This window comes from Astatotilapia calliptera, chromosome 5 (assembly GCF_964374335.1).
Source record: "Astatotilapia calliptera chromosome 5, fAstCal68.1, whole genome shotgun sequence".
Lineage (NCBI taxonomy): Eukaryota > Metazoa > Chordata > Actinopteri > Cichliformes > Cichlidae > Astatotilapia > Astatotilapia calliptera.
In genome coordinates, this window is record NC_137426.1 from 34,403,454 (window position 1) to 34,426,484 (window position 23,031).

General features: G+C 40.6%; 1 protein-coding gene across 4 annotated transcripts in view; it reads left to right on the plus strand.

Annotated features, from left to right (window-relative positions):
- The first annotated feature begins 680 nt into the window (after positions 1-680).
- Positions 681-23,031, plus strand: part of cdk18 (cyclin dependent kinase 18) — a 75,267-nt gene continuing 52,916 nt past the window's right edge. The window contains exons 1-2 of one of the 4 annotated variants that reach the window (XM_026169019.2): positions 681-806; positions 893-1,044. The gene's annotated coding sequence lies outside the window, so the exon portion shown is untranslated. Of the gene's footprint in view, positions 1,045-17,550; positions 17,633-23,031 lie in introns of those variants that run through there. The other 3 variants (XM_026169018.2, XM_080302145.1, XM_080302146.1) reach the window with 3 other exon arrangements.

Genomic DNA, 23,031 nt, shown 5'->3' on the forward strand with positions numbered 1-23,031 from the left:
GCCCATAGTTTGCATGGAAGATGCTGACTTGTTTGCCACGCTCGCTAATTAACCACTAAGCAGCATTTAAAAAATGAAGACATGAGGCAAACAAAAAAGTAAAATCTGTGCCCTGCACACATAACTTTTTATGCTCATCAGCCATTCTGTGAGATCTTGTGTTTTATTACCAATTATTATAGAAATGTTCGATTACAGGTGAGCATTTAGAGGAACATCCTGAAACTTTCCTCCAAGGGAACAAGTAGACCCAAAGCAAAACTTCCCCACAGCATGACAGATTGACAAACTCCCCTCACTGTGGCGGTCAGTGTTTCATTTTGTTCCTTAAAGAGTTGGAGTCACGCACACAGACACTTTATGTGCAGTACATAGAAACAAGGATACTGTGCATGTTCAGATTTACACACAAATATGCACTGTTATATGCATTCTTTCACACACAGAAACACACACACATGCTTTCATAGATGTCGCCACGCTAGTGTGTGCGCCCTGTCAACACCACAGGCTGGCTCTGGGGGAGGAGGGGGAGGGCTGAGAGGCAGAGGCTCGTGTTTTCCCGAGTGGTAATTGGCAGTCGCCATACCAACGAGGGAGGGCCAAAGTCAGAGATTGGTGGGGGAGGAGTTGCAGGCTGATTAAAAAGCCCTCCTCAGCAGCAGTTTCTCCTCTCCTGAGCTGTCTCCACTGTATTTCTGTGTCTTTATTTAGTCCTTCCTGTTATCTGGCCAGTGAAGCGACGCTTTGCGTGGAGGACGGAAGGGAGGGTGGAAGGGTGAGCTGTCAGAAGGACTGGTGGACAGGTTGGTCAGTTTCTTTACCCTGCCAAGTCATCTGTCCATCACTGTGGCAGAGCTGCCTACATCCTGTGGATTTATCTCTGTTTAAGACTGTGAGTGACACCTGGGAAGGCGAGAAGAAACCTGAGAGACAGGAGGCAGGAGGCTGCTCAAATCCCCTCCTCACCTCGCCTCTCACTCCCTCCATCTATCCATCCATCCATCCTCTGTGTGTGTGTAGATGACCTCTGCTCTTCTGTAAGTAAGTAGCTCTGCTGCAGCAACATCCACTCACAATGTTTATTAAAGGCGAACAGACTTCATAGCACCGATCAGGGGTTCAGGGAAAGCATACTTACATTTCTTTTCTTTTTTCTTTAGAAATCCTCCTTACCTCACTGAATATCTCATTCAGTAGCTGTAATTTGCCACATAAGTTGCCAGTTTCGGTTTGACGCTTTGTCTGGTGCAAATACAAGGTCAGACTTAGAGACTGTTTACACATAATAAAAGCTGCTATTACATAACATGCTCTAAGTACAACAGGTACTGATATGAGGAAGCATTTTTCTTAAAGTTGTACGTCTGCACAATAACTGTAGCTGCTACAAAAATAACATCTGAAATCCCTGCCTACTCCCACCTCTCCCCTCAAGGTCTCTTCTCTGTGATCAGCTTCATGCATTAGTACTCACATGTAACCTGACACAGTGATAGCTGTGATGTAATAAGGACCCCTCACCCCAATTTACAGAGATCCATCTACAAACACTGTACACACTGCACTGTTTGCCCATAAGGGCCTGCAGGTGTAATTGTGTGTCTGATGTGTGTGTATGTGTGTGCAGACCAGCTTCTCTTTTCCACTTCATTGTCACACGTTGTTGAATCATGCAGAGTTAAGTCTGCAGCGTTGCTGCTATGGCATCACGAAAATAACTGACTGTAACATTTTAGTGAGAAGTTTTACATCTGCTTAAGTGTTGCATACTGAGCACGCTAAGAATGTGAAGTCATTATTAAATAGTTTAAAGTCTTTGCAGGCATCAAATAGCTTCGACTTTAATTCAGTTTCATTTTTCTGCAACTGCATTTAGTGACATACAGTTGGCAAATGTTTAGTTTGGCAATAACTGATCTCCCCTTATTCTGGACAGCAACTATAAGCTGGCCTGGCATGTTTGACAGGCTTTGATTATATCAAAATAGCAAAGTAGTGTCTGCAGGACTTAAAGTTACTCCAACGTTACCATTAGCTTGCTGCCTACTGTGGTACCTTAGTGCTGTGTGGATATTAGCTGCCATTATGGGTAACCTTAAAAAGCCACTCAGGACCAAAATATGCTGAACACAGAGCTGCAAGCAAGTGTGAAAACACAACCAAAAGTGAATCTTTGAACTTGTTGCTAAGCCATCCAGGTCATTATAATCCTAAGTGGTTGAGTTAAAGGCAACGGGACTCCTTTTTAGGTGCATGAAGATATTTCATCTCTTTGAGACATTTTGGTTACACAACTTGCCTCATTCCCCCATTTACACAAACACTTTTTCCTCTTGCCAAAATATATTTGGCATGCAGACTGGAGCAACCAGGGATGGAACCACCAACCTTCCGATTAGCAGATGACCTTAGCTTTTGAGCAAGAGGTAGCCAGGGGTGCTTAATAAAGTGACTGGTGAACATAAATATGTAGCCATAGACAATGTTCCCTCCAAGCTGCGCGCGTGCGCAATTGCGCACTGCTGGCGCGGTCTCTGCGCACAGAAAATCTGTGTTGCGCACAAAAAAAAAATCCGCACAAAAAAAAAATTATCCAACCTGAATTGAAATGAAAATTAAAACTTTAACAATTCTGTTTTGCAGTGTTAGTCAGTAAGTGACTGGCTGCTCCAGTATGGGATCAGAATGATGCCACCTTATCCCATAGTCCTGCCAATAATGCGATTCACATTCGTATATACGCAGCTAATCAACGTCGTTGACAGGCTATGACAGCGTCCTTATGTGCCGACACCGGTGTTTTAGCGAGCAAAGCGGCGTGGCTGATGTGGAGTGAAGCCACGTTAATGACAACGTGTACAACCATTGGAGATGTGAGCAGGACAGACAGAACAATTGACAGAAAAAGTGTGGACTTTATACCAGTTTTTAAATTGTGTTGATTGGCCACGTAAAACCAGAGTTATGATAAAAATATTTGCAATGTTTGTTTTTCTTCCTGAATATTGTCGTTGTTTATATTTACTGCGGGAAGAAACGGTAAAAACTGCGTTTTATAAGGAAAACGCTCGAAAGCACTCCGCCTGTGAGCAAAAACCAAACCAAAAAACTCCACCCTTTCCTATTGGTGGAAAAATGTACTATGTGGACCAATCAAAAAATGATATGGCAACATCCCACTTAGTTGTTTAGGAAGGGGGGACGTTTTAGGAGTGACGGCGGTGTTTTGAGATGTGAGAGATTTGCGACGTTTAGCACAAATCTTGTGTAGTTAGTGTGTAGTGTAGTCAATAGTTTTGTTGTGTGTGTCAGAACAATGAGGCGACTGCTGAGTGTTACAGGTGTTACAGCAGTGATACATCTGCTGTTGTCAGGCCTGCAGGTATCAGGCTGTTGTTCTCCTTTATCTCATAGTGGACAGAAATTATTTTTTGGCACAAATGATCTGTGTGGCATCAAATTTGATGCAGAACAGCTGATTGTTCTGTAAATAGTTTGAAATGTTTATTTAAAAACGCCTTGGCTGCATTTAAAAAATAGCTGCAAGAAACTTTGTTGTTTGCATAACTCAGTTACTTTTTTAAAGAAGTAACTAAATAATTAATTGCCCAACATTGGTCATTATATTCTGTATTTTGTAGACAGAGTTACAGGACTCTCTCCCAGACCACAGACTCAGACTCATAATACAAGTCAGAGCAAATAATAATAATAATAATAGTAATAAAGTTGTGTTTTCAAAATTGGAGTTCAAGTTATTTTTACTTCCAATAGTGTTAACATACTATACACGTCATGAACAAGATTTTTTAACATTTTCATTGTAAGTGGGCTAAAGCAGTTAATTAAAAGTAGTCTAACAGAAATGTAAATGCTGTAATTTGATGATTTTAATAAACATGTAACTTGGATGGATTCGATGCTGGCGTGACCACAGTGCACACATCTGCTGTTGCTCACAGTGGTCCACGGGATTGTTCAGCGAGTTTGTGTGTTCGCTCAGACACATGAAAAATTAGAGGGAACATTGGCCATAGACACATTGTAGCTTTTTGCAGGGTTTTTTAGTGTAAAATAGATTATCAGGTTACAATTTGAATGTTAACTGGCTATCTGGCTAGCTAGTAGTTCTAAAACTCCCATTAGCAGTTTCCAGCTTACCTGGCAAACATGCTTATTTTTGTATTTGTTAACTGCATATGTGTCAAGCAAAAATGAATTGCAAGAGTAGCAGCAGTGGCTCAGAGGGGTCTGAACGGGATGTGAAGGCTCACCTGTCTGCATGCAAGACAGCAGCTTGGATGTGAATAAAGTGACGTTGCATAAACAGTCACTTTCTTTCTAGTTTTCAAGTGTTTAACACTGAATTTGTCCCATCGCTCCAGGATTAATCCAACAGACCAAACACAAGATTTGCTCCTGCTTTTTTGTATTCTGTTAGTCTTTGTCAGCCTCATGACAGCTTCCCGTTTCAGATGACATTATCACATGCGTCACGTGGTTGTGGGTTTTTTTAAAGTAACACTTTGCCACACAGAGAGGTTTGTATAATTTGGAAATCATCATCATGTGTGCAGCTGAGGCACAATAGTAATATTTACATAAGCAGCTTATTATTGAGTTCCTAATTACAGAGCTCTAGGCCCACTCAGCCATGATAATGTGAAGATAGACCTTATCGTATTCAACAATAGCCATGGCACCAGCTCTGAGATGAACAAACACACGCAAACATTTGGTCAAACACACCAAATGGAAGATGGCTTGCCTGTCACACAGCACCAGGCCTCTCTCGCAACTAATGTGATGAAACATTAAAAGATTAAATGCTCCAGCAAGCCAGAATCTTTTGTGCAAATATTTCCACCGTGTCCGTCACCTGAGACTCCATTTGTCTTTACTGTGTCTGCATTATTACAAAGGCTGTATTTCATTCGTGTAACCTGTTTAAACAGGACGTGGCACTTCACCACTTTGTTTCTTTGTTTTCCATGAGACGTACAAAAAGTTATGTTTACTCGCTGTTCTCATAAATCATTTGTCAGTCTTTAATAGTACATTTGTAATCATAAACTAGCAGAACTGCCTGACATCCTTACCACAAATGTGCATCATATTGCAAGTGGCTTCGCATGAATGCTGGGCTGCTGGTGGGACCTTTAAATACAATCTTCTATAAATCATGTTCACATTTTATAAAGTGTTATAATGTTCCAATATGTGGACAAACTGAAAACTGTCAGTAAATTGCATGTAGCAGTCAACTGAATTCTGTTTTCTTATTATGCATAATCCAAGCTATGGTGGCCTCAGCTGGCTGACTAAAGCATACTTGTCCTACAGCAATCAAAAACATTAAATTAAATTAACTCATAGCTTTCATTTAAGTGATAACAGACTCCAAGGAATGAGAAATTAGGTGAAAAATGGATATGTCTTCATATTTTGCACTGTCACTGTGCAGAGCCATATGTTACTGGTTAAAAGGGCTGAACTAGTGCTGCACGATTATTGCCAAAATGATTATCTTAATTATTTTTTATTAATATTAAGATGATAAACATTTGTCAAGATTATGCAATGGGTTCAGTGACAAAAACGTTTTTATTCCACATAACACTGGTTTCACATCCATGTTTGGGTGTCATTCATGGTAATGTATACATTGTTGCATCACATAAAACTGATGACACTGATTCACCTAAATTCAGTTTTATCTTTTAGAAGAAAAGTGTAAAAATATAATTAGAAGAACTGCATCAAAAACAGGGAATTGTTTTCACTTTTAGATTCTGTTCCATTCCTGTTGGTCGCATTGGAAAGCTGGCCCTCTCTGAGCCTGGTCCTTCCAGAGGTTACTTCCTGTTAAAAAGGAGCTTTTCCTTCCCACAGTCGCCAAATGCAGAGTGCCATCTGATGGTTGGAGCGTTCTCTATATTATTGTTGGCCCTTTGCCTTTCAGTAAAAGCTGCCTCGACGCAAATGTTGTTGTGAAATGGCACCACATTGAATTATTTTAAACATCTATGTAGGCAAACAAGGTATGTCTTCACCTGACCTAGGTGCATCTATTAGAAGCTCAATGTAAAGTCTTTCACTCTGTTGACTGTGCCCGCATTATGGATGTGACTAAAACCCATATCAAAGCACTCAACAGCTGTATGACTGCTGTACGTTGACCATTTTCCTGAAGCGTGTTCCTCACTGTGTTTAATGGACAGATGTCTTTGGCCAAAACAAATCTGACTGCTTGGTGATTTCATTGTGTCTTAGTGAGCTGGATGGATTGTAAAACCAGCTGCACAGGCTCATCTTTATATAAGCCTGAGCTGATGTTGTAACATTCACATTAGTTACCTTACATTGTTTTTCTTTGCTTTCATGCAGTAATTATACTGCAGCCTGTGGTGGCTTTCCAGGCAGCTGAATAAATCAGTTGTGTTGCTCTAGACCGCTCTGCATATGATTTGTTCTTGATCACTTGTGCTCAGTCCAAATTATTTCCAAACAACAGATGATGGTCCTCTTCGAGGGACAAACTCTTCACCGTCTGCCGTTTGATTTTTGTTTAACATAGTGTTACTCTTCCAGACTAGTACAGGAAACTTCAAGGTGCACAATACACGATGATTGGTTTTGTTTTGTTCTATTGGTGAAGCAGCCATTTTCAATACTGCTTAGGTGGTAGAGTGCACGGTCAAGTCAATCAGGTCGGTGAATCAAACCCTGGCTTTTATAGTCCATGTGTCAAAGTAACCTTAGGCAAGATACTGGACCCCCAAGTTGCCCCTGATGCATCTATCAGTGTGTGTGTGTGTGTGTGTGTGTGTGTGTGTGTGTGTGTGTGTGTGTGTGTGTGTGTGTGTGTGTGTGTGTGTGTGTGTGTGTGTGTGTGTGTGAGAGAGAGAGAGAGAGAGTGTGGATGTTAGATAAAAGCACTGCATGACTGCATTTGTGAGCATTATAACACACAGTCAATATATGAAATGGTCAAATTTCACAAGCATTCGCAGACAGTCAGATTCTGTCATGTGCACAGGCAGTAACCACGTACTGCAGCATGTGCAGCTCTGGCTGCTGCTGCTGCTGCCAAGGTCACACTAATTTTTTCTTTTTAAAGCCCTAAAGGACGTAAAGTGTTGCTGGGCATTCTTACCTCACTCACACCCATCACGCTTCAAATGGTTGTCACAGGTGTGTGGGCAGCGCTTTCGCAGCCTAGCAGTCCAGCTCATTTAAATGATCCATCCTATCTCAGGCAGCCAGTGCTTTTTAAAGAATAATTGTTGTTTTCAGGAATGTTGGACAAAAGCAATTGTTGTGACAGGCTCCTTCTCGAGGGGGGGGGGGTTCGGTGATGGCATGGGAAAACGGACATCCAGGATCTGCTTCCTTCTCTGTTCAGGAGGATAAACACTTTAAACTGTGAGCTCAGTTTTGTATTTGAACACTCTGGATAATTGCAGGGCTTTTTCTCAGAAGTTGCTACAGTGCTGCAGCTGCGTTGGCTTATTAGGTGCCCGCTCACACACAGACATGTAGAAGACACCTCTGTGGTGTAAAGTAAGCTGTGAGTCACCAAGCTGCTCCTGTCAGAAACCTGACCAGAAGCTAAAACCTGAGGGAAGAGTCTCAAAAACACCAGAATAATCACACACACCAGGTGATGTGAGGCGGTCTGACAGGTGTGAATGTCTGAAACACAATTCCTGTTTCTGCCTTTAAAATGTGTTAATTTCACAACCAAAGTTTGTTTTTCCGCTTATACAAACTGAAAGAAACAGAAGATCCATAAAGCTAAAAATCACATCCAGCAGCTCTAATCTGAAAGTTAATATCTCTCAGTGAAACACTGTTTCGAGTATTTGCCCCCTTTCTTAATTATTTTTGCATAGATTTGAATGACTTTGTTTCTCAGCTGTTTCTTTTGATAGTGGCATGATTTGTTTCTTTCTGAGCTATTTTAGCCTGCTTCACTTTATCAGACAGGTTTTATTTAAGTGGTATATTTCTGTTTAAGGTCTGGCAGTAACCAGGCCTGGGTGTGGCTAGTGAAACTTTGGGTGTTGATTGGTTAAGCTATAAGGACATTAAATTGTAGCAGGTACAATGCACAGCTCCTTATCAGGAGTGCGGAGCAATATCAACAGTAGTACACATGACCTGAAAGATAAGCCTGAAACGTGCCCTCAGTAATTCCTCAGACGGCGTTTGTGAGATAAAAAGCAACACCAGTGTCAAACAAAGCGCATGTATGGTGCCGATCAGAACGCCCTGACTAAACTTAACATTTCTTTCTGTCAACAGGAAGTCCCTCACTCTAATTTTCCACTGAGCCTTTTTGGCCTCACTCGAGTAATTTCATGCTTTCAGTCACAACAAATGTCCATTAGGCTGAGCTGAGCTTGTTTGAGCATGATAGCCTTTCAGTGACGCTGCTCCTTTATTCTTTATAGTCTGGGATTAGTTTTTCTTCTTTGTTCTTATACCCTTTGTTTTTCTGTTTGGCAGCTAAATTATTTGGAGAGACATTTTATTTATGCTGCACTTTGCATCACATGATACCACATTTCAGTCTGAATCCTGAGTCAATGTGAAATCTCCATATCTTTAAGTTAACAGCAAACCTGAGCTAGCAGGATGGTTTATGTTGGATCTATGTCTTTATTGTTGTTCGTGGTGGAGTGCAGACACTCGTTCCCTGTTCTTTGTAAGGATATTAACTTAACATGTCCACAGACCCAGGGTTCTTGACAGTACCACCAAGTTTGTCTTTTTAATCGAACTGTGTGACAAATGTTGTCACCTGTGGTAAGGCCTCAGTTTTGGTGACTGGTATTTTTTTTAGTCCGTTACATAATCATAATCAGGAGTTTTCTGTGGGGTGGCTGTAGCTACTAATCAGAAAGGACCACAAACACAGTTGGACAGTCCAAGTGATACTTGAATTAAGCCTTGAAGCAAGTGGCTACAGCTCCTTGTTTCCACATAAGTCAGAGTAGTCATGCCCCTCACTGTAAGTCTCACCAATATTTCTTACTCAGTTGTATATAGCATTTGTATTTCTATTTTATTCTATTGTATATATTATTCTATTCTATTTTATTCTATTGTATATAGTATTTTATTTTATTGCATTCCAGTGTTTTCTAATTTCTGCTACATAACTTTGTTTTGTTACAGCAAAAGTGCAAATTTCCCACCTGTGGGACTAATAAAGGTACGGAGCCCAGCAGGGGAAATGGGAGAAAACAAAATTAAGACGGACTTTTGCGAGATCTCGCAAAACTATCTCGGGATCTCGCAAAACTTTTGCGAGATCTCGCAAAACAAACTCGGGATCTCGCAAAACTTTTGCGAGATCTCGCAAAAGTTTTAGCCGACCTCCCGTTAGCTCGGAGCTAACGGGAGGTCGAGACCTACTACAGCCGGGAGGAACACCACTTTCCCGGCACATCGTGCCTCAACCTCCCGGTCGGCTTCGAGCCAGCATCCGAAGAATGCGGCTAAAAGTTTTGCGACATCTCGCAAAACTTTTGCGAGATCCCGAGTTAGTTTTGCGAGATCTCGCAAAAGTCCGTCTTAATTTTTTTTCTCTCCCATGTCCCCTGCGGGGCTCCGTATAAAGGTCATCTTATCTTATCTTATTATATTTATTATTAACTATTATAAAGTTTTACAAACTTTCCCCACTATAGAGTTATTATGAAAGGGGAAACTAGCCAAAGAGGCCAAAGCAATTCATGTGCTCGGTTGTTAAGGTTTTCCAAGCACATTCATCTGTTAGGAAGTCAGATGCAGGTTCTGGGAATGTCCATCAGCTGACTGCCTAGAGAAGAATTAATTTTAAAATAAATACTAAAGCTCTTACAAACACATTTGCTGTTTTATTAAAACTTCTGACTGATTAAAAAATAAGCAAAACTCTAAATGAATTAGAGGATATGATAAACAAGGAAACAGAACAACCTCTATGACATTTAACACGTGCAGCACAAACCATGTCGGCCTGGGTTACAATAGGCCAGTCTGACCTGTTTGACCTCAGTACTTTTGCTATTCACTCATGAATACAGTGGGGCTACTGTTGACACGGGGACATGGGGTGACATGTAACAGAAAACAGCAGAGTACAAAGAGATTTATTGTTTCTGTCACACGTCTTGTCAGTTTTATCTCATTTATTAGCATTTATCTTCATCATCGAAGATGTGAACTGAGAATTTAAGAGCGATGGGAGATGAACAAAGTGATGGAAATGTGTAGCAGAGAACAGAAGGCTGCGACTGTAGTCTAGTCAGCCTTGATTGAAAAAACAAGAATAGATGGGATGGAAGCAAACAAAATGCCATCTTTATTAAGGCTTCAGCCTGGAGACAAAGAGGCGGCGAGAATGTGACATCATATTTCTAATTACAAGTATTGTGTAATATGTCACACAAATGTTAAGCACAACAATGCTTGATTTTTCATCATTGATAAAAGGGGGACACCGACTCATAAACAAGCCTGTGTCAAGTCATTCAGGCTCGACTTTGCTTAACACAACACTGCACAGAGACGTCTGGCAGAATTGATTATCACTGTGGGACATGGAGGCAGGGGGAATGTCTGGGTTGCTACCTCTTAAGCTAATCCCACTTGTTCCTGACACAACTTAAGTCCCTATCAAGTGTGCTTTAACTCTAAACTCTTCTTAAAACTGTGCTGAAGCCTGTGAAAAGTAAAGAGTAAGCATTCACGGTGCTGCTTTGTCCACAGTAACTTCAGATTTAGTTAAATATGTTAAAGGACATGTTAGACTGCTGAGAGCTCTTCTTTAAGTTTGGTTTGAAGTTTCTGAGATGTACAATTGTTATTTGTATTGTTATGTCAGCCAGCTACAGGAAGCTCACACTGTCATGGACTAAACACAGAAAGCTCAGGCCTCAAGGTCTAATTTTTAAAAAGGCACAAAAGTTACAGCTTGCTTTTAAAGCTCAAATTATAAATGTTTTTAAAGCATCAGATAACAAATGACTACATGTAATCGCACTTCTGGTGGTGACAACATTAACCGTGTTACAATCCCTCAGCTTTGCTCTGCTCCAAAGAGCTTTTAGCAGCTTTAGCAAATTGCTTTGGTTCCTTTTGGTTATTCTATCTTCTATATTCTGGATGGGTCAAGTTCAAGACTTGACCTGTTTTAACATTTAAATGACCAGTATTTAGCATTTAGTCTTCTTGTGGTGAGAAGTTGAAGACTGAAATCAGTGCGTACCCTTCTATCACACCTTAACTTTAGTCCACACCGGACAGAAGAGACTAGCAGCAACATGGAGACCAGCGATCATGAATTGCCAAAGAAATTCGGCAACTTGCAGCAAAAACGGGTGAAATAACTGCTATAGACTCTTTCCACTAGTGCCTGCTTGGGTCAGCTCAGCATGACTCGACTTGGTTTTTAGGCTTTTTGATTAGGTGGTAGTACCTGCCCTTTAGTTCCTACTTCGCAGGGTTTCAAGCAATTGGCTGGTCAGTGGCGTCACAGGATGAATCATGAGTCTTCTTCTAAAATCAAAACCGCCATTTCTCAGAGCAGCAGGTATATCATCACCTCGACGTCCCCCATTGTGTTGTTTGTGTTGCATATAAATGACATCAAAGGACTTTCAGGCACGTTGCTATAGCAACCCTACGCACATTAGGTGCTACTTGATTGTAATGGAACCAAGTTGAGTTGATTGATGGGTGGGGGGTACCTAGTGGATCATAGCACGGTTTTTGTGCTCTCAAAGAACTCAGTGGGACTGTGCACAGGAAGAATTCATTCATAGCGTGATGGCGTTGGTTCCAGGGTGGATGAAATTTACTCTGTATTAGAGAATTACCTATACAACCAGGTTTCAACTCCAACTAGCTTTTGATGACTGTTCTGGGCTACAGTAGAAAGAAGACAGCTCACGTACATCTAAATAAAGTGCTCATTTGATTAATTTTAATAATATTCATATAAGGAGTTCATTGCCATTGTGATCGTTCTATATTCAGGGTTTATTTATGTAATGTCTTAGATTATATAACACTTTGCTCATACAGAGACGTGTATTTGATTATATATGTGTATTGTTGCAGTATGGCTGGATAATGGCAGCTAAAACTTGATTGGCTGCATTACAGACTGTACAGCAGCTATTTCATAGTGATTGTCTTTCACCACTCTGTGAGCAGCACTGTCACTCCCATTCATCTTCTTTTAGGGAAAATGCGCGTGCATTTGTGCACGTGTGATGGTGGGTGTTGTGCAAGCAAAGGGGTTTTTTTCAGTCTATATGAAGCAGTGGAGCACACAGTAATTTAACCCCAGGCTCAAGGTCAGTCAAGAGCGCATGAGCCATCAAACGAATACACAGAAGACACTGACAGACATGTTCACGTGCTGAACTCTACTCCCTCTGTTTCTCACACACGTTGAACATAAAGCAGAGAAAAGCATGTATGACGATGATTTTCACACATGAACAACATGCGAGAACATGGCATGAACTACATAGAAAATAAAAAAGTGGTGTGTGATAACAAGACCAACCTTGTGCACATATACAGTACAACAAACTGTTTACCTTTCCGCCACATGTGCTGTTGGTGTGCAGCTGGAGACGTTCTTGCAGGAGGAGTCATGATACTCAAAGAATCCTGAACAGAAATCTGTGGGAGACTTCAAAAAATGGTGGTTACCTCTGCCCCTCGAGAGCTAATTAGCAGCTGAAATATATTAGCTGTTCCACTGACATTGGTGCATGGCAGAGATTTAGATTTGTGGTAGACTCTCTTATTCGTTACCAAAGTAAAGATTTACATAAGGGTACTTTTTATTTTTTTTGTCTTAGTATCTATGATGTAATGTGAGCCTTTGATCACACAGTGAGTTATTAATACAGCTTTAATATTGTGAAACTTTGAGAATTAAAGTGATTTATTTCTAAAGGAAAAAGTCTTTCAAACCTTTTTTGTAGATCCTAGTGTGGATCAGATCACAGCTTGTGCTGTCAGAAACAAGAAACGGCCATGCCAGGTTTCACTGGACAAACACAGCAGTCAGATGATGCAGCAGTCTGAGTGATAGCAGGCTTATGGCCTGCTCTGACGCTACGCCAGAGCTGCTTTTTACCAGCCTCTCAGGGTCATTCATTCACTCACTTTCAACAAACTGAATGGAGAGATAAAAATATATGTTTGCCCAAGGCTCTATATCTGAATGAGTGCACATGTGAACTGTGGTTTGAGTCACAGTGGTATATAGTCATGCCTGTTCTGTTAAATGTGTCATATTTTCTGGGGTCTGTGCTTACTGACCATGAAGCCCATCTAAACAACCCATCAGCTGGCCCCATTCTAAACAAGCGCACACAAGGGGAGTTGTGTACGCCACGGTTCACTGGGCCATGGGTATATGGCTTTTTGCTGAATCAAACACAACATCCACTGAACTACTCCAGTAGATCTGATTCTAACCCAAAAGTGCAATATTTTGTTAGCACTCAGCAGCTGAGCCAAGTTACTTGATGCATTTATAAGTACGTAACTAACAGGGCTACTGTCAGCTTTTGCGATGATCTAAACCACAATAGTGAAAAGCAGATTGTTATTTCCACCCACAGTACTTTATATTTAGCTAAGCCTGCACTGGACCTCCCCGTCCTTTCATGTGCATACGTGGAAAGCCAGAGGCAGGGAGAGCAGCAGCAAGACCCCCCAGCACAGAAAAGGACAGGCATCAGTGACAAGTGTCTTCTATCTGTTTGGTTGTGGTGATAGTGTAACTAACCCTCTGCAGTCCAATTCACCATAAGTGCCAACCCCTAATCATATATTTTGGCAAAACAAAGGGGGGTGGCATACATCAATATTTTTCAAATTTTGTTTCCCCCAATTATTTAGTTTATCAGTTAGAAGAGTAACCATTTTGGCGGTACTGGTGACATTACTTTAACTTGTTTTGGAATGTTGCAACTCTTCCAGTCTCCTCTAACTGTAACGACTTAATCAGAGGTCGGCTGGGACATATTCCCAGGTCACTCTGTGCATGTAAGTCATCACACTGCTTATTTTGCAATCACAATATAAAATTCTCTGTATCCATGGCCAAATCATCATAATAATTTACTCTAATGTTATCCTAATACCTAGAGATATTTTGAAGAATAAACAATATTCCATCCTGTTAATAAAATAACATTAATGTACTAATGCCCAATTCATTTTTAATTGCCAAATAAATACTGGTGTAGAGAGTAGAGCCATATGTGTCCAAGCGCTTTCTGATTGGCTGTTATTCGCATAATATGTTTGTTAACAACATGATATCAAAATGTAATTTTCAAAGTTTTCAAAGCTGTGGTTTGCCTGGATGTAGAAGGTCAGGCAAAATAATTAAACTAGATTTTTTTTAAACAGACACTGAGTCATAGTAAGCTCAAACTGCCCAATGATTTTAATCTGAAGCTTAAAAAGCAAAAGGATAAAAAAAAAAAACCCAAACATAAACACACATTGACTAAAAACTGATCATTAGTGATTGTTTACATTGACTTGGTTCCAGACTCACAGGTTTCACAGCTGCATCTCTTCTTTATTCTCTTCCTCTCTACTTTGCTTTCTTTCCTTTTTCCTGATTGATGTGTCTAACATTGGCTCCATGTGTCCATTTACGTGTGTAATTAGCCATTAGAGAGCATGCAGTCTGTGGCTGAGACTCTGGCACCTGGCACATAAACTGTTTGCTGATCAAGTGGAATCGCAGTAAGGTGGCTCATGGTGTTGTGGGATTCCTAATGCTAACAGAAATGTATTTTAATATAACTCAAATCCATAAAAACATCTAAAAAGAGAAAAACACATTATTTATGCATGAAAAGAAATTCTGAATTTTCAGAGCTGAAAACTAATTGATAATAACACTAAGACAACACACATGAATATGTATAGCAGGATCCACCAGGAAATATCCAGTGTCCCCTGGAATAGTGACCAGTCTGCCTCTGACAGTTACAATCATTTAGTATTTTAATTTCTTTTACATATGTATCATTCTGTTAACCAGCTCAAATCTAAATTATTCACAGTAAAAACAGCATGTTTTAAAGAAAAGCTGGTGGTGCAGCAGGTGCAGTGGCTCTATAAGCTCTATGGGTTAGGGCTTTGTCTACGTTCACACATAAGCAGACTATAATCAGCTAGACTTCCTTATGGAAGAACATGATGTTCATACAGGTTTCCATCCATTCCCTTCTGCTTATCCTTTTATACCTTCATTTTTTTCTTGATTCTGTTCTCTTACCTATCATCCAATGTTTTAGTCAAGATCCTGTTTTTAATGTTGTGCTATAGAATATCATCTTAAGTTCATCGTATGTATTTACAGTGACAATGCTTATTTTTTAAACTACCAGATCTCTGGTAGTTTATTCAGGGTGAAGATTTGGATTTTGTTGTGCTGAACGAGCACAACTCGGGTGTGCCAGATGTTTCATTAAAAAATACAATAAAAAATAGAATCTAGTAGCCTAACCTTAACTGTTGTTAGTGTTTAGAGGTTAAAAATAAAGTCACTGGCATGTTTCTGTCTGCAGTGGAACCGAGGGTGCAATGCTGATTTACAACATTTCTGATAGAACAAATTAAGGTTACGTGAGTGACGTGTGTGAAAGAAGCCCTCATCCAGATGCATGAGAGGTGGGAGGGTTGATGGAGGAAGACAAAGAGAGATCAAAGAGGAGAGTGGGTGCTGTAGCAACGTGAAGTGTCCAGGCAGGATCACAGTGAGGGGAAAACTGAGATATGCTGGCACCTTGCTTTGAGCAGATGCACTTATGAGATCAAGCGTGTGTGTGTCTGTGTGTGTTAGTGTGTGGTCAGACAGTATCACACAACTACAACCACAAAGACCAGCTTCCTCCCTTTGATGGAGTAACTCTGAGTGTGATGCCAGATTCTGCTGATTGGATGCAACCATCCAGGACCTAAATCTGCACTCTTCTCCAAACAGAGGAGTCTGTTGTCTGGAAGATAAATACAACACACCGCTGGTCTCACAGAAAAACACACAAACACTGTCCACTGCAATCAGGAACTTTCTCCGTCACGACCTATGCAATTACGTTGTTCAAGAGGGCAAATGAGGGAGCAAAGAGAATAGAAGCTTTCAATCAGATGTTTTTCAAAGTCCTGTGTGGAAAATGAAACTTTTGATTTTCTTTTGGAGAGCAAAGGGGCAAGATCAACTGATATTATCTTTGTGTGGACACTGCAAACAGAAAACATGTGGCTGATTGGCACTCTGTGTGAATAGAGTTGGAGGGGAACTACAGATGAACAGATCTGTGGTTAAAATCTGAGGTTTCAGAAACTATTTCCACTTTGCTCTCTGTCTAAACTTTGGAAATTAAGTCATTTCACATATGCATAATACTGTACATGGGGTTTCAATTGTGCTGGCCTAAAGTTGCCATTAGATCTTAATGAAATTTAGACAAATTAATTTGGAGAAATCACTGAAGAGCAATAAAGTTTACAAATGTCATTTTAATACTCTGGGCAGTGTTGAATCTGCAGGGTTCTGGATTCACACTTCTTGGTCATCTGGGGCCTTTCTGTGTGGGGTTTGCATGTTTTCCCTGTATTTTTGTGGTTTTTGTGAGTGTCAGTGTGTGGTTGTCTGTCTCTCTGACCTGCACACGCTATGTGTACATTAGCTCGGAGTGCCCAGCATATTAAGTGCTGTGTCAAACCAAGTAGTGTTAAGTGGATTTTAAAGTCCTCCAACCCTAATGCATACTTACTAACCTCACTCCGTGAAGGAGCAGCACCTGGTTTGTTTCTGCTATGGAGGAAACAATCACTTCCAAAACTTAGTTTTTATTATTTCAGTGGAAAAGGAATGTTTTTAATGGAAACTTTGTACATGACTTTCTACATCTGTACATTTAACCCTCAATATTGAATTTTTCCCTCTATAGCATGAAGTGAATGAAGTAATGCCAAAACACATGTCAGAGAATTAGTTTGAAGGGTTAGAAGCTTCTGAAACTAAGCTTGTTTAGTGTGTTGCTGAAATGCAACTCTAACCCCAGTTCTAAGTAGTTCACTGGCTGATCTGGTGGATTTGAACCCTTTGGGTCTAAGTCATAATCCTGCCCCTGTGATGGACTGGCAAACTATCCAGGCTGTACCTTGCCCTATGGCCCAGGTGTCAAACTCGAGTCCTCGAGTTTGTCCTGAAACTTTTCCGTGTGTCCCTGCTGCAACACACCTGAATACAGTCATTAGCGAGACTCTATAGAACCGGACTGAATGCTGAGGTGACAATTCAGCCACTTCATTCATGTAACAGCAGCTCATGAGTGAATGAACATGGTGCAATGAGGTGCAATTTAGAACTACATTTTCACTTAAATTTACTTAGATTTACTTGAGTAGGGTTAGAGTCCCCACCTCAGCATGCAGTCAAGTTCTATAGTCTTGCTAATGACCTACTAATTTTATTCAGGTGTGTTGCAGCAGGGACACCGTCCCTCGAGGACTGGAGTTTGACAGCTGTGCTGTACGGCATCTGGTTGTCTCGACACACTGAAATAATCTGCAAAGACTGGTATGTAAAAACAATATTTACTTAGGGTTTAAGGCCCAGTGTCGGGGGCAGAGTTAGGGGTTAGGAGGTTTATCTAAAAATAAAAACTGGAAACTATTTTCTTCAATGATGCTGATAAAGATTTAAAAAAAAAAACCACCTCCTCAATCTCCTTAGAAAGAATAGCTCAGCCAGTAGGCCAGTGCTGATGTAACACGAGGAAGTGTTTGTATTGCTGTTTTTTTTGCTTTGTTTTAGATCAATTTCCTTGACTTCAGTTTTAGACCACAGACTGAGCTACAATGTTCCTTTGTGTATCTCAGCTCCTGGTAAAGTGCATCGGCGGTACTCCTTGTCTGTGCAGCAGGCTTCCATACCCTGCTGATACACTGGGGAATTCAGCCTTCACACAGGCAGCCCCACAAATCCTCATGGGGAAAAACATTTGCCACAACTGCAAACAAAGCAACACTTCAGTCAGCCTGCTGGTATTGATTTCTGTCTTCTCAGTAAGCCTCTTTCCGCCTCCATTCTCAACTCGTTAATCTGCTTTCTATCTGATGGCTTTTACTATTCCAGCTTCCCAAATTTAGAACTATTGTGCATTCCAACAATTCACAATAAATGCCTCAGTCGTCAGGGTTCATTGTTTATTCTAGTCTCTGGGCTTATGGGATTATTATTGGCATATTATGGACATTGCTTTAAATAACTGCAGCAAAGATATTTACTGGTAGTGAGAACAACTGCAATTTTGCTGATACATTTAACTTAATCTAATGCATATATAAAATGTGAAATGTCAGCTGCTCATTTGACTTGATACTATCAGGTCTTTAAAAAAAGGTGATCTTTAGTTCTTGTAGCTCTGCTATGACAGTGCTGTTGTGATTTATGCCTCCGAGAGTGAGATTCCCTCCACAACGAGGCTTCACGTGAGCTGAATTTGATTTCTAAAGGCTTCCCCTTTTAGAAAATGAGAAATCCTCTCTTTCTCTGCACTGATCTGGGGATTATTTGCTTCCACCATCTTCTTGTGAGCGGCTTCCTCTCCTCTCATTCACTGTTCAATTTATGGCTGCCACCTACACGTCTTTGGTTCTGAGAATGCATTCATTATCTTCCCCCAACCCCCCGGTCTGTATTCATTTTTCACACCTTTAAATGATTTTTTTTAGCAGATTAAAGCACCAAACTAGTTATGCACTGTCATCTGTAGAGCTGAAAAATAACTAAATACATACACATATACACAGTATGTGGTAACTGTTCCCTGGTTGTTGAAATGACAATCAGCTGAACACAAGCTTACTGGCAGGGCTGAGGATACTGTCTCATAACTATTGCTGTCTGGCCAAAGCCATCAAAGGAATCTTAAATAATCAAACCAAAACAGTTAAAGCAAACTTTAATAAATCAGTTTTTGATTTTCTCCAGTCTCCTTTTGTATGAAGATCCAGATTCCTGTTACTAAAATGAGAATCAGACCTCAGCCATTGCACTTATAAATCTGCTTATATTTCCTGTTTAAAAGAAGAAAAAACTATTGGCTTCTATATTGCAGTGTCAGACTTTTAAATCACCAAATATCCGTCACATTCTTAATAGCCCTGTGTGCTTTGGGTTATCATGAGTACGCTACAAAACTTTTATGTATGTATCAAAATTTGTTTGACAGTTACATTGATACTTTCAGCATGAATTAAACTTCTTCCACTTAACTTTAAGTTTTAAGAGATTATGGATATCTGCCACATACACAAAATCTAATATTAGATTAATGCTATTAATGTTGAAATTAGTCTCATATCAAACTTTTCCATTTAATAATATTTAATCAGCTACAAAAACCAAGATTATGAACGAGTGTGTGCACACCTGTTTCTAATGATGTTTCTCTGAGTCATCACAAGGCTAACATTATTCATGCTAATCTCATTAGTCTGCAGTCCCACTGTTATCAAAAGTATCAGTTCCAATATTGACTAAGCAGCCTGTGTTGTCTTACCTTGAAGCTGGATTTTAAAGGTTATTCACCACCTTCAGTGTTTCCCCTGGATTGACCAGTTTGGAAGGGGGAGGTGGTTTGTAGTGGCGACATCACCGAGTCCAGCAATGACACGCTTCCCTCAGAGACCATTTAGAACTCAGAAGGTGCACAGACTTTGTCATACTGACTGCTCCGGTGCCTGCCTGCTTTAGAATTCCTTGGAATGTTGTGGAAAATTCTGGAAATGACCATTGTCGTACTACTGTCTTTACCTTTACTGGGAAAGGATCGAGAAAATAACTGAAATTAAAATTAAAAATGTTGTTTTTAGCTCTGTGTGCATATTTGTGAATAATTCATCTAAATTCACTTACAGGAAATTTGTGTATGAATCATTTCTGTGAGTGAAAATTTCAAAATTTTAATTCCATTCCCAGATCTCCACATACAAGTCTAGATTTTTCTCCTCAAGGTTTTGGGGCCAGCTTTGTGTTAACATGTTGGAAATGCTAAGAGTGATTTGATGTCCGTTTGCAGCAGTGAGCTGTTGTGTAGGATCGGGCACAGTCTGTACTTTACCATCATGTTCTTGTCCTTTTCAGAAAAGACCTCCTTTCTGAAAGCTGCAGAAGTTTTAACTGAAAGTGCTCTCACGTTAGAGGGATCTGAATGCAGTTTGTACACTGCCTCCTGATTGTCAGCTATTGAAAGACACTGTATGGGCATGCTTTAATTTAAACCTAAAATGTTACCCACCTTAACCAGAGACTAACTAAAAATATTCAATCTTACCAAAGAGTGAAATCTGCTCAACAATGTCATTAATAGCAAAATGCTAAACATAAGATATCATGACTCAAAATATCAGATTTTCTAGTTTTTTGGAAGAATAAAACAAGATAACATAAAATAAATCTTCCCAGACAGAGTGCTGCTGGAGTGTGTCATGACTTTTAGATTGCTGCTATTTTCTGTGTGCGTCTTTGTTGTTTTTGCTTTGAGTCTTTCTTTCTCTGCCACCTTGTCTTTCCTGTTCCTTTGTTCTGTCTCTTCCTGTGTCTCCAGCCTTGGTGTTTTCACTGTATATGGCAAATAGACTGGTCTTTACATAGCACTTTTCTAGCTGTTATGACCATGAGCCACATTTATAAAACATTATTTTCAAATACTTTTTCTGTTTTGCCCACACTGGAAATTAAAAGCTCAGTATCTTGAACCATCCAACCTCCAGTTTGCAGATGAACAGTTCTCCCTCCACAAACACATCCCTGTGCTTTTTCTAGTCTTTTTGCTTTTCCTGGAATTGCATATGTTTGTGGTCCTGCGTCAGACCTTTGTTCATTATACCTCCCTCCTGATCTATATCTAATGTCAGGGTAAAGGGAGATGAGTAGTTTGATTAGGTTTCTCAATCATGCTTTTATCTATTGAAAAACTTTAGTGATTGTTAAGGAGGGAAAATTCTGGGTAACAGATTCATATCAGGAGTTTGACATTTTCTGCAGTTACAAAAGACCTTTGTGAAACCAGGCTCACTAATCATGAATACCTAAAATGTTCGCTTCCTGGAAAATTAAACAATTTCCCACTGATTACATGTGAATTGTGCTGCTTGGCACCAAAATAACTCCTGATATTCATCCTGCATTTTTGGTGCAGATGTTTAGTGAGGTAAAGGTGCAGCTGCTGTATTTCCCAGAGAGAGAGAAAAATATTTGATCATTTTATGATGGAGAAAGATGTCATGAATGCAGGAATTATTTTTGAATGTAAGGACTGCTCCATGACATTTGATAAACTGGACATTTAAAGCCTACATGTGATGTCCTTTGTTAGAGTTTAACAGAGCCAGATGATTTGGTGCTGATATGTTTTTTCTTTCTTTTTTCTTTTTAAAATATCTTCCAAAACAAATTGTAAAAAAAAAACAAGAAGTATACTAACTTGAGAATGAAAATATTAAGCAGTTTCATGTTAATCAAATCAAGCTGAATTTAAGCTGTTGTCGATCTGCAGAACTCATTGAGCTTTATACTGGGTTTATATTGTCTAGAGGTTGAAAATCAATCATCGCAGATGCAACAACATCTGTGTATATCTTGTTAAATTCTTTTGGCTAAATCCATAAAGAGCAGTGAATCTCAGATAAGAGATCACAACTTCTCATCCCAGTCTATACACATAAATCTTAGCCTATTTTTAAGGGACTCAACTGGACTTCACTTTTTCTGTTAAGGTGAGGAGGTAAAGACAACCATCTACAATGTAAGAAACGGCAAATTTCAACCTCCAGGAGTACACGGACACTGTACTCTCGTACATCAGGAACTGTGTTGACAATGTCACCGTCAACAAAAGGGTCAGGGTGTTTCCAAATCAAAAACCCTGGATGAATAGCGAAGTGCAATCCCTGATAAAAAGCCGCAACACTGCCTTCAAGTCAGGGGACAGGGCTGCGTATAGGGCGGCCAGGGCAGACCTGAGTAGAGGCATCAGGAAAGCTAAGGCTGCCTATAGGAGGAGGATTGAAGATCACTTTGCTGACAACGACCCCAGAAAAATGTGGCAGGGGATCAATCACATTACCAACTACAGAAGCAATAACCAGGCAACATCTAGGACTGATGCCTCACTGGCTGAGGATCTAAACCGTTTCTTCTTTGAGACGACCAAGCCCTCAGCTGCCACACCACTTCCACCCGCCCCCACCACTGGCACACTAACACTTAGGGAGCACCAAGTGAGGTGTGTTCTAAGGTCAGTGAATCCCAGGAAGGCGGCAGGTCCTGATGGAATACATGGAAAGGTTCTCAGAGCATGTGCTGACGAACTGACTGGAGTCTTCACTAAAATCTTCAACCTTTCCTTGTCATCAAACACCGTCCCGCCCTGCCTCAAAACCTCCACCATCATCCCCATCACCAAGAAGACAGCTGTGGCCAGCCCAAATGACTACAGGCCTGTTGCACTTACGCCTGTAGTGATGAAGTGCTTTGAGAGACTGGTCTGTCAGCACATCAGGGCCGGTCTGCCTCCCACTCTGGACCCCCACCAATTTGCCTACAGGACAAATCGTTCCACCGAGGACGCTATCACCATAGCGCTCCACACTGCGCTGAGTCACCTGGAGCACCGAGGAAGCTATGTGAGAATGCTCTTTCTGGACTTCAGCTCAGCATTCAATCATATCATCCCGGAGATCCTGGTCCAGAAACTGTCTCACCTGGGACTCTCCACCCCCATCTGCCTCTGGATCAAGGACTTCCTGACAAATAGACCACAGTCTGTCAGACTCGGCCCCCACCGGTCCAGCACCATCACACTCAGCACCGGGTCTCCACAAGGATGTGTTTTGAGTCCCCTCCTGTTTAAGATAAGATAAGATAAGATAACCTTTATTAGTCCCACACGTGGGAAATTTGTTTTGTCA